The following is a 12,273-nucleotide window of genomic DNA, read 5'->3' on the forward strand; positions in this document are numbered from 1 at the left end:
CCAACTCTGTGTCTGCTCCAGCCCAGAGGACCAGGCAGGGGCAGAAGCGCCAAAACAATTCTTAACAACAAAAGAACTTCCAAGGGAGACACCATCCCTGACTTCAAGGTTTACTACAGAGCAATAGTGATTAAAAAAAAATCCACATAGTATTGGTACAGAGACAGACAGGTAGATCAATGAACTGAAGACTCAGAAATAAAGTGATGCATCTATAGTCACTTTATCTTTGACAGAAAAGCCAAAACATACAATGGAAAGAAGAAAGCATCCTCAACAAATGGTGCTGGTCTAACTGGCTGTCAATATGTAGAAAACTGAAAATAGACCCATATTTATCATCTTGCACAAAGCTCAAGTTCAAGTGGATCAATGACCTCAATATAAAACCAGATATACTGAACCTAATAAAAGAGAAAGTGGAAAAGAGCCTCAAACTCATTGACATAGGGGGAAATTTTCTAAACAGAACACCAGTGGCTCAGGCTCTAAGATCAACAATTGTTAAATTGGACCTCATGAAACTGAAAAGCTTCTGTAAATGCAACTCTCAGTGACCTAGAGATTGGAGAAAAAGCTTCACTAGTCCTACATCCAGTAGAGGGCTAACATACAAAATATATAAAGAACTCAAAAAGTTAACCTCCAAAACCTCAAATAACCCAATTTAAAAATGGGGTACATAGCTAAACAGAGAATTCAGAACAGAGGAATCTTGAATGTCTGTGAAGCACCTAAGGAAATGTTCAACGTCTTTAGTCATCAGAGAAATGCAAATCAAAATGACCCTGAGATTCCACCTTACAGGAATGAGAATGACTGCGATCATAATCTCAATTGATGGTACATGCTGTCTAGGATGTGGAGAAAGATGAACATTCCTCCATTGCTGGTGGGATTGCAAACTGATAAAATCACTCTGGAAATTAATCTGGAGGTTCCTCAGAAAACTGGAAATAGATCTACCTGAAGACTCAGCTATACCACTCTTTGGCATATACTCAAATGCCCCACCATACCACAAAGACATGTGCTCCACGATGATGTTTGTAGAAGCCTTAGTTGTAATAACCAGAAGCTGTAAATAATTCAGATGTTCCTCAAAGAATAGACACAGAAAATGAGGTTCATTTACACAATGGAATACTATTCAGCCATTAAGAAGGAGGAGATCATGAATTTTGCAGGCAAATGGATGGAACTAGAAAATATCATGCTGAGTGAGGTAACTCAGATCCTGAAGCACATGTATCGTATGTACTCACTAATAAGTGGATATTAGCCCCCAAAAAAGATACAGACTATCTACGATACAACTTACAGGCCATAAGAAGTATAACAAGCAGAAATGCCCAAGTGAGGAAACTGCAATTACTCTTAGAAGGGAAAAGAAAAAATTAACAAGAGGCAGAGGAATGGAGGAACCTAGGTGGAGTAGGGGAGGGAAAAAGGGGACAAGAGAGAAGCCCAGAAGGCCAAGAGAATTAATGGAAATAAGCAGCCTCAGGGAGTGGGAGGCAGGGGACCTTCTAGAAAGTACCGGAGACCCAAGAGGTGACACACTCTCAGGACTCGTTTGGGGTGACCTTAGTCAACATGCCCAACATTGGGGAAAGGGATCTTAAAGCGTCCACCTCCAGTATGTAGGCAGGGCCTCAAGTGAAGGGAAAGGGTTATCAACCTATAGTCAAGAATTGTTCCTGTCTATAGGAACTACAGGGTCAAAACTGGACAAAAATGGAGTAGAGACTGAAGGAAAGGCAGTCCCAACTTGGGATCCATCTCATGCAGGGGGACACCAAGGCCTGACACTACTATGCTATGATGTACTTACAGATGGGATCCTAGCATAGCTTCCCTCTGAGAGACCCTACAAGCAGCTGACTGACTGAGACAGAAGCAGATACTTACACCCAAACACAGAACTGAAGTCAGAGACCCCTATATTTGAATTAGGGGAAGGATTGAAGCTGAAATGGATAGTGACCCCATAGGAAGACTAGCAATCTCAACTAACCCAGACCCCAGGGAGCTCCCAGAGACTGAGCCACTGACCAGGGGCTGATGTAAAGCCCTTGGTACATTGTAGTAGAGGTCTGCCTAGTCTGGGCTCAGTGGGAGAAGATGCACTTAATCCTTGAGAGACTTCAGCCCCCAGGGAAGCAGAAATCCTGGGGTGGGAGCACCATTTAGGGGCAAGAGGGAGGAGGAATGAGATGAGAAACTGTGAGGGAGGATCTGATGGGGACAATGACAGGAATGTAAAAATAAAATAATTCTTAAAAAGATATAAAGTCAGCCTGGTATGGTGGACTGGCATTTTAAAGTAGATTTATTTTCCATCATTTTCAAAGTCTAGTATCATTTTACTTCTTTTAAAGGAAATTCATCATGCCAGTTGAGATTCTATGTAGTTTCTTCAACCACAGGGTTGAAGAATGGTAGATCCCTATCCAAATCTACAAGCCAGGAATTGCATGGCCCACACAAACATAGATTTGGAGTAGCCACCAAAGGATTAAGGTAGAAAATTAAAAAGATGAGTAAGGCCTGGTAGAAGGTTATAGGTTATTAGGGTGGTCAAAGGGAACTGTGATACTGCTGTCCCCTCTTTTCATAATTTTTTTTCTATCTTGTCAAAATTATACCTGTCTATTTGAGGTTGGGGGGTTCTGCTCTAGCATACACTATATTCACTGTATTTCTATACCCACCTCATCCCAGACCCAAATTCGAACCAATCTCAAACTAAAACTGTAAGGCAAAACAATCCTTTTATTTTGATAAATTTTCTTACGTGTGGTATCATGTTAGAAAGCTAACATAACCTATTAATTGTATGTGATTGTTTTATTTATCAAGAAATGCAAATACAAATACTTAATGTTTGGCCAACACTGTATACAGTCTGCAAAAGCAAAATTATTCACAGAAGAAGTTTGCTGATCTGTGCTAGGTAGTCCTCATTTGGCATGTAATCCTACACTGTCTTAAAACATTCTGCTTTGCCTGGTTAGGTTGCAGGTGAAAGTATCCCTTACCAGGGACACAGGTAACTAAGAAACTAGTGGTAATGAAGAAATTCAATCAAGACTGTGTGGAAAAGCTACAAGAGCTCAGACTCCCTTGGTTAAGGTGATGAAGTAAAGAAAACCACAAAGATCCCGTCTTTACCATTGGCTAAATGAGAAGCTTGACCATGATGTACAAGAGGAACATGACAAAAGCTAGGACAGAAGTACTGCTAGCACCTCAAGTGATGATCTGGATAGCCAGTGAGGCAGGATGGAGATCAGAGACCACAGAACCATCTGTCAAGTGTCCAGCAGTCTGTACCCTGACCATTGGGCAACCGTGAAGATAGCAACTTCTCAACATCTGGAGGTTAGGTGGTTATGAAATAAAGTAAAACTCTTAGGAATCAACAACAACAACAACAACAAAAACGATTCTGCTTTCACTGTTATTAGTAAAGAACAACCATTTGTAATCACATTGTCTTTAGTATATGTTAATAGCAACAGAAGCTATGCTAGCAATTTAAGCGTCGTTTTGTCATTTTAGCTCTCCAAGGTAGATAATACTGATTTCTTTATATTACTAGTTAAGAATTGAGATACAAAATATTATCATGCCAAGACCACATGAATAGGCATGATCTGAACTTCAGTTTGTTTTATTTAAAAACTTATTTTTTGTACTTCTGTGACTCACCACTCTGCTCTCTTAAATCATTTACATTGTGTACATATGTGTTTAACCCTAGATTACAAATTCCTTAAAGGTGAAGGCTATGTGTCTTCCAAATATAGAGAACGATACATGAATAGTGGCTGTTCAATAAATATTTATTAAATGCATGAATAAATGGATTCAGGTCAATGTTCAAATTTTTACAGGCCAACTGAGGAATATGTTATTAAACAACATGACTTTATATTCATAATTTAATGTCATACCCAGTGCTTCCTAGTTTTCCCCAAATCCTTAAATAAATCTTTCTATTTCGACTTTTATTTCATTATGCTAAATTGAAGCATGATTTAGAATTCAGAATGATGTTTTCAATGAATTATTTTCTCACCACCCCTTTGCTATCTTCCTTCCTTTCATAAATATTTGCTATACTGCTTAATATATGCAAGTTAAAGTGGTAGACAAAATAAACAGCTCATGTCTTCATGCAAAACTGAAAACTAGCCCCACGCTTATTGTTTATATTTATCTAAACTAGGTCACTTTCACATTTTAAAGCATGTTATTTAATTCTAGTTGATATCTAGACAACAGCTGCAATTAATCTCCACTTATTGCCCAGGCAAATTTAGTTTAAAAGGCCAGTTGCCATGGGAATCTAATGAATTCCTATGCTATTTCTGCAGATCCTTGAAATTTAAGTCTTTCCTAATCCTTTCTGGCTCTGGTATACATTTTTTTTTTTTTTTGGCTTCTAGTGAATTGTCTTTTCTATCATGAATTATGTTGTTATTCCATTATCATGGCTCAATCTTCAAACCAATTAGGAGACATAGTTTCTTTTCTTTTATCCTACCTCTACTTTATCCACACCGGGGTTACCTAGTGACAGTTCGGCAAAGTCAAATGAATGTTATAAATTTATACTGGAAATACTGATGCAGTGGTATTTAGCACTTTAGTAGAGAAATGAAAAATAAAAAGGTGCTTCCTGCTCTCAAGAGTCCTACAGACTACATATACTTATTCTAAACATGTTTCTAGAATATTAGCACAATATTTAAACTACAAAACAGCAAATATTAATTTCATTAGTTTAGGAATAAATTTAAATAATTATGCTACACCTGTACAATGAAATATTGATTTCTTTTAAACTAACAATATGTGATAGGTAAATGTCTAACATTGCAAAATGGTACATGACAGGTTACTATCGTGAGTCAGCATTTTAAATCTGTACTTGAAAGTCTCACCAGCATTGAGCTCAAGAGAAGGGGATTGGGAAGAGTAGCAGTGATAAAGACTTGTAAACAGAATGCCTAGATTTATTTATGCATTTCAGTGTGTTCAATAGGCACATTTTTATAATTAATAGATAAATACAGCTAGATCAAAGGCCATTGATAAAAACTGATTGTCAAAATGCAGTCAAAAATCTTTGGAATTATTGTCCTTTTCATATGGTGGTTATACTTGTGCACGATGAGACATCGTTGTGGTATTAAATGATACTGTGGTACTAGAATGTTAGAGAACCTTAAGATTTAAATAATATTGTCTTGGATGATTTTTGTCTCATCATGTTTTGTCTGTTTTTTTTATTAAACTGTACAGGTTTTGGCTTATTTATTAAATTTCCAATTTTGTGATTTTAGGAGTTTTTGTGTGTAAAAAAATGACTGTATTTTTGCCTGTATATGTTTCTTGTGCTTTTTCTTTGGTTCTTTTATTTATTATTTATATTTTCATCCTATTATGGTCAAGTTTTTTTTTAGTGTCATTTTTAAGGATGGAGAAAGAAAGGGTGTGGATTTGGATGGGTGAGGAGGTGAGAAAGAACTGGGAGAATTTGTAGGATGGGAAACTGTGATAAAACTATACTATATGAAAAAATATATTTTAAAATAAAAAAATCCCATTTAAAGATGGGAGACAAGGGAGGCAACCTGGGACCCTAAGTCCATTACTCTAAAGAAAGGACCTGTATCTCAGCTAAAGTTACATGGATACTCATCTTTGTCTCCTAGCTTTCAAGGAACTGTCCGATGACCAAGAGGCTTACAGGTGGAGGCGAAAATTAGATTCCCTATCCTTGTACACTCTGCAAATAAATACAGTTTTCTTTACCCCCCAAAATTATTGAGTGTACATGTCTTATCTTGTGCATGGAGGTAAGAGGACAATTGTCTTACTTAGGGTTTCTATTTGTGTGATAAAACATCATAACCAAAATTAACATAAGGAAGATTATATCTGGTAGTCCACCATCCAGTAAAGTCAGGGAAGAAATGTGGAAGAACGGACTAGTGCAAAGGCCATGGCAGAGTGCTGCTTATTGGCTTACTCCTCAAGGTTCCCTTATCCTGTTTTGTTATACACACCCTATACACACCCTGAGACAATCTCCCTTGGAAGGACAAATCCCCACCACTTGAGTCCTAAGGCTTTCACAGCAAGGGTCTCAGACATGATCACAGTCATTGCCATAATCATAACTATTGTCACATCACCATCATCATCATCATCATCATCATCATTGATAATCAGTATATAACACAATGACGTGTCAGAAAGTCCCATTTTCCATGGTATACAAGTATTGATAAAAGATGTAAAATCCACAGGTGAATAGAAATGCTCATTTTCAAGCAGTGTAGCCTTTGGTCCATTTTGTCTTTTATCTTATTTGCTTAGACTAATTTATAAGACAGTACTCTGTAAAACCTGCTTCTGGTATTGTTGAAAAGTTATATGATACTGATATTGGCATCCTGTCTTCCAATGTCCTACAATATAGAATGGTCTGAGAATGATTCAGGACACTAAGTAATGTTTTATGGCTAGTAGTAAGAGCCCCAGTTTGATGACTGTTGTAATGAAGATAGCTGTAAGCAATCTAAACATTCATATGTATTTAAGTTAAAACAAACAAAATTAGGTAAGTTTTAATCTGCTGCTCTACAAAGGTGTTCAAAATTAATCAAGGTGAAAATATAAAAAAGAAGAAAATAATAGATTGATGCACAGACAGGCTTTTTCTGTATATAGAAAATATACTGTAATGATCTGTATGCATAAGTCTAAGAAAATCAGGTTAGAGTTTAAAAAAATACTATAAAGAAAAACTTTGTTTTGTCTATTGTTTTCTGAATAGTTTATATAATACGTTCATAGTTTTGAATATTTGTTTTACTGAAATACTAGAGATGGGACCTAATGGGTTAGACATGTACTATGTCATTAAGCTACATGGTGAACAATTTCCTGGTCAGAACAAAAGAACACACAAAGAATCTTATTATCAACATGATAGTCTACCTATTTTATTTCTTTCATCTTTGCCCATATCACTCACAACCACTTTGCTCTTTTTTTTTTTTTTGGAATCTTCTAGAAGCTTATCTTTCTTTCCTTCCTTCCTTCCTTCCTTCCTTCCTTCCTTCCTTCCTTCCTTCCTTCCTGGTTTCCTTTTTTCCTTCCTTCATTTTGAGTCAGTGTCTCCTGGATTTCAAACTACTCTAAAAACTTGCAGTGTAGCTGAGAATAGCTTTGAAATCTTGGTGCTCTGCTTCCATCTCCCAAGTGCTAGATTTGCAGTTCTTTGTTCCCACATAAACCTTATTCTCTCTTTTAAGAATCCTTCACCAAAATGATAAAGCTGATAAATGATGCAGTGGTGTAGAGAAAAAGGATTGCCTTTTGTTTATTCCCAAATATGTTTGGATTTAAATCTGTTATCACTGTCCCCTTTGTAATGTTATTCAAGCTATATATGCATACTGTCTGAGTCTTACTGTTATCAGAAATTGAGACAGCAATACTTAAACAATAAGAGTTCTAAATGAATAAGACTAATGCATATTGTCTATTACAGTAGACACTCTGGGAGTTATTATTATTATTAGAAATACTTAGAGATGAATCCTCACTAGCTACCTGTAGCTGTTTACTTCATTTGAATGAACAAAAAGATACTTGGTACAACTTAGTCTTGTCTTTGCATGTACTAATTGTTTTAGATGGAGTAATTTATTTCATATGCACTCAACATTCCTTTATAGTATACATATTAATACTTGAAATTTTAAAAAGTAAAGACTCAGAGAGGTTAATTTTCTTGGGAAAATACCAAAAGACACGATTAGAACTCAAAGTTAGCTTTCACAAAGACAAATGTATACCATTAAGAACTAATTATGCATATGTTTAAGAGCACATATAAAGAAAGTCCATGAGTTTGAGAGAAAATAAAGGGGTGGATTGAAGGGGTTGTAAGAGAAATGAAAGAGGAAAATGATGTAATTATAATAGTATGCCTGTCCTCTGAGAGGCTCTATGAGCCTCTGACTGAGACAGATACAGATACTCACAGCCAGCCATTGAACTGAGGTCAGAGACTCTTATGGAAGAGTTAGGGGAAAGGTTGAAGGCGCGGAAGAGGATAGCATCCACATAGGAAGACCAACAGTGTCAACTAAGTGGGACCCCTGGGAGCTTCCAGAGACTGAGCCACCAACCAAAGAGCATACACAGTCCACAGCCCCAGGCACATATGTAGCAGAGGGTTGCCTTGTCTGGCCTCAGTGGGAGAGGGTGTGCTTAATTTTGCAGAGACTTGATGCACCAGGATAGGGGAATACAAGAGGTAGGGGATCTACCTTCTTAGAGGCGAAGGAGAGGAGGGATGGGTGGGAGTTAACTCTGCAAGCAGGGAATGGGAAGGGGAACAGCATTTGAGATGTAAATAAATAAAAATTAATATAAATAATTTAAAAAATAAAAATATTATGAAAACATGATTATAATACATTTGAAAATAGAGAAAATACTATAAATAAACTTGTAACATTAAATTTTCTTACTGAATTTTAAAAATTAAAATTATTTAAGTATAATGAATATTTATTTTTTATTCAATACACAAATATCTAACATCTTTTACAGGTAGGGAAGGGACATTATGTTACTATATAAATGTTGAGTAAATTCAGAGAATTTTTGACAAAGAAGTCAAAACTGTACAATAGAAAAAGGGACATCTTCAACAAATTATGCTACAAATATGCAACAAATTATGCTAACTGAGTATCTACAAGTAGAAGAATACAAACAGATCCATATCTATCACTCTGAAAAAACCTTCAATTTCAAGTAGATCAAGAATTTCAACTTCTATAAAACCAGATACAGTAAATTTAATAATTTTATTTTTAACTTGTAATTTTTATGTATTATAAATTTTAGTTTGGGAAGTTTTGCTTAATATGTTTCCAATTAGGAAGTTAGTCTGCAAATACAAAACTTTTCTGAAAATAATTACTATTTATGATATTTTAATTAAAATATTTTTATTTGTTATCATTGTATGTTTGTCTGGTGGTGGAGGTATGCATGCCATGGCATCATGACATGCACCTGGAGGTCAAAGGACAACTTTTGGGTTGTTCTCTCCTTCCACCTTGGGTTCCAGAGGTTGACACAGGTTGTCATGCTTACTGCCTCTTAACTACGTTTTAAGAAAATAATTCAGCTTTGGAAAACTGATATCATATTTATAGTTAAAGCTAAGCCTGTGTCAGGAGCCATAGTGGAATAAGCTAATAACTAGCAGGTGATCATCCTGAGATGGCCTGCTTCAGATTATTACATAATCTGCGACAGGTTCATTTTATTAAGCAAGGCTGTAAGGGATTCATTTTAGGAAAGATTCCTGTTATTAATATGTGTATCCTGTTATTATCAAACATATATAGCAATCACTAAGTAATAGCACACCACTTTGGGGCAGATCTCTGCAGATCCAAAAAGATATATGTCTTGGAGTGATGCTATATAGACAAGTAGATGACTTATTAAGTCTTAATGATGATCCTATAAGAAATCTTAAAATTATATCAGTGATTATTAAGCTGTTTTATAGTGAGGCTGCTATTATGTCCTTTTCTGATAGTCAAAACTGCAAGGAGAACTCTGCCAGTCTCCCAAGTGTCACCAGTTAATTGCTCTTAGATAGTAACCAGACATTCTCCTACTGAGATCACATTCCAAGAGGTTGTAGACAATTAACCAAAAGTCATAAAAAGGGAACTAAGGGTTTATTATTTGTGATAGGACAGAGGATAAAATATTGACTGAGTTTATATATACAAAACTTCACTAAAATCTTAGTTATGGTTTTAAACCTTCAGTGAACCTGTGGATTTAGCCAGATAATTATTCCTAATGGATATGCATGTAAACATTCTCTGTTGTAAACTTCTATTTCAATTTATGATTTCATTTTGTGAGTGAACTTTTGATGAACTTTGTGACATGTGATCATATATTCTAAAAGATGTTTATGGGCTGAGGACAAAGAGAAGAGTCAGAACTGAGCTGTGAGAGGGAATTGAGCTGAGGATGTTTTAAACAGAACACTTTTTAGACAGAACCGAACTCAAGAACTTAGAAGTATAGGCATATTGAGAGAAAAGGCACTGGGAGTAAGTGCGTTGTTGTTGTTCAGGGGAAGAGGAGAGAACAATATTAGAAGGAAAATGCAGAGTGGAATAACTTAGAAAGAATAGGTAACATAAAAACCAAGAGAACAATGTGCAGAATGCAGAGAGAAAGAGGAAAGAAGAGGAAGCTACAGAGAGCAGAAGGGCAGGCAGGCTTCTCCTTACCATGGGACTGAACACAATTTAACAAGACAGGCTTAGTCTTATTAAAGGAACAAATCTTTTTCTTACGAACTTAGGTTCAATTCATTTAGCATTAAAAGTGTAGAAGCTTTTGCTTTCTCTATGCAATAAAGATTGGAGCTCATTATTCATCTAGAATGATTGAGTTTCTTCTGCACCAATGCTTGGTCTTTTGCTCCATACGCATATGTAAGTATGGGTGTATATGTGTAAGTATGTAATTGTGAGAATGTATCGTGTGTGTGTGTCTAAGTATGTAACTGTAAAAATGCATGCAAGCTGGGCCTAGCTGGTTGGAATGGAAATGCATAAATGCACATTTGTGAATCTGTATATGAACTTATGTGAGTTTATGTATATTTGCTTGTGTAAAAGTTTTTCCTTCTGCGAGTGTTATTCTCCTGGTTCAATAGAGTTTATTACTCCAAACTTCCGCCTAGTTCAAGAAGTAAGAGGCATCTGGACAAAAGGGAAAAGTCTTTAGCAATTAATCCTTTACTTTATCTCCTGCTGTTTTAGGATGAGGTGCTTAGTGACAGAGCCTGCAGTCTCTGGCCTCAGAGGAACACAGAAGGCAGGTCAGCTACAGTAGCATAGTAACTTAGACTTGGATAAGTAAACTTTTTATTATTATACAGCAACCCTAAATATCTCATAAGACAAAGTCTTCCCTGCCTATGCTCTTCTCCCTCTGCTGCCTGAAGAACATACAAGAAAGAAGAAACCATGCTGGGGCTTCCACTCCCCACCCCCTGCAAGTCTGATTGCATACTTGTATCAGAAGGATGAAAGCACAGGGCCTCATTGCTGCTTTTGCAAACTCATTCTTCTCTGGCTTCTCTGTCTCTGGTTTGTTCTGAGGTGAGGGTTCAGTTTTGTTTTCCCACCTCAATGCAAACACTTGTTTTCAACTGGTACTCAGTGTCCTTAGCAGGCTCACAAGCATCTATCAACTCCAAGAGTATTGGTTGCAGAAGGTTATGCATAATACCCTCTTCCCTCTCCCAAACACTACACAATTGTTTTAGAAACAACACCCATTGTGGGTGCTGCAGACCCAGGGTAGGTCTCGGTGGACAGTGAAGGAGGCCTCCATACCACCCTGATAACATGAGTGCCAATGTCCACTGGCATACTTCGGAATACAAGATAAGAGGTTACTAGCAAACTAGTGAGCCTCATTTTGTGTCTGGAACAGAGTGGTGACTGCTTCCCCTATCTGTAAAGAAGTCCCCTCCAGTCCTGGCAGCCTGGCGCCTCCCCATAGTGGAAGTGAGGAGCTCGAGTCAATTTCCTCTTGGTCCAAAGGCTATATAAAAATGTGTGCTGCGGCACAATAAAATAGCTTTGTACTGGATGCTGGTCTCTGGAGTCTGTTTCTCTGGTTGATGACTCCACCTCTGTCACCCCTCCTGGTTCTCACAACCTACAAAATATATGCTTTGAAGTGTGTTTGTGGGATAGTCAACAAATGGAATAATTTCTCAGCCCTGCAGCAGTATCTGTTCACTATTGCAAGTGAGTGAGTGCTCCCATGGCATTAGTTTCAGTCCTCCAGCACATCTTTGCCAGGATATTCTAGCACCTTTTTACACAGGATGCTAAGTACTTGAAACATTTTGTGTGTTTCTTCACCTTTGGAGCTCTGGTTAAAATGATTGAGAACATTCTTCTTCAAAACCCTCCTACTTTATCGTAAAGAAAAGTGGCTGGATTTACAAAACTGGTTTGTTCTTATTTGTGTCTCCAGAGATCAGACAGTACCTGGTACAGAGCACTGCACCAACCACTGCACTGTATATATATATATACATATACATGTACATGTACATACACATGCATATGCATATACACACTCTCTCTCTCCCTCTCTCTCTCTCTCTCTCTCTCT

The sequence above is a fragment of the Grammomys surdaster genome, unplaced genomic scaffold (assembly GCF_004785775.1).
Source record: "Grammomys surdaster isolate TR1022 unplaced genomic scaffold, NIH_TR_1.0 60, whole genome shotgun sequence".
Classification (NCBI taxonomy): domain Eukaryota; kingdom Metazoa; phylum Chordata; class Mammalia; order Rodentia; family Muridae; genus Grammomys; species Grammomys surdaster.